The following is an 882-nucleotide window of genomic DNA, read 5'->3' as shown; positions in this document are numbered from 1 at the left end:
ATTCCTCTCCAGAAACGTTTAAGAATCGACACTTTCAAAAGAAGTATCAGATAATTAAAAAAATATTGCTGTAACAGTCTACGGAGAACAATTTAGAACTCTTACATTGATTTTGATTTTTGGACAGTTTTGGGTAATGGTTTCTACACGAAATATATACCAAATTACTCTTAAAAACTTTTGAAAACATCAATTGATCAAAATCTTTAAAAACGAATTCGAATTTTACATAAATAAAACTGTTTGACTTTTGAAAATAATAGTTTGACCTCAAAATTAAAGCTCAATTTAAGGAATTGGCTTTTAAAACTTTGCAGATAGAATCAAAACATGAATTGGATCCCTTCTGCATTTATAGTTTTTAAAATTGCTTCGCAATTGGAGGTTTTAATGAAATTCGTTTAAGAGTAGGGGTAGTGACACAGAACTGTTTTTCTTGATAAATTTTTCATATGGAAACAGTTGTTAGAGATTGGAAATTGATAGTGGTACTCATGAGTTAAATTATGTTGTTAAAACACTGTTATATTCGATTATCTTATGGCCATAGATGGTCGACAGAATTTTTATCCAAACAAAGAGAAGAAACCAAAAATTTAAAAAGCAGATAATGATAGTTAATAGATATATGCGTAGTATATTTTGATTGGTACGGTTTATCAATTAGAAATAGGAACAAATCTTACAATTCGAGATATTCATGTATCTGCTGCACACGTTTTCTTTTTTTTTCTTCTTTTTTATATAATTAATATAAATAAATACATTAATAATATTAATACTCATTAATAATAATAATATTAATAATAATTATTGATAAATAATCTAATTATAATAATGATAAATATACTACTTGTTAATGATAGTAAAGATTATAATTTT

This window comes from Rutidosis leptorrhynchoides, chromosome 10, assembly GCF_046630445.1.
Source record: "Rutidosis leptorrhynchoides isolate AG116_Rl617_1_P2 chromosome 10, CSIRO_AGI_Rlap_v1, whole genome shotgun sequence".
Taxonomy (NCBI): Eukaryota; Viridiplantae; Streptophyta; class Magnoliopsida; order Asterales; family Asteraceae; genus Rutidosis; species Rutidosis leptorrhynchoides.
The sequence above is the reverse complement of the archived record's forward strand: the minus strand, read 5'-3'. Positions refer to the sequence as shown.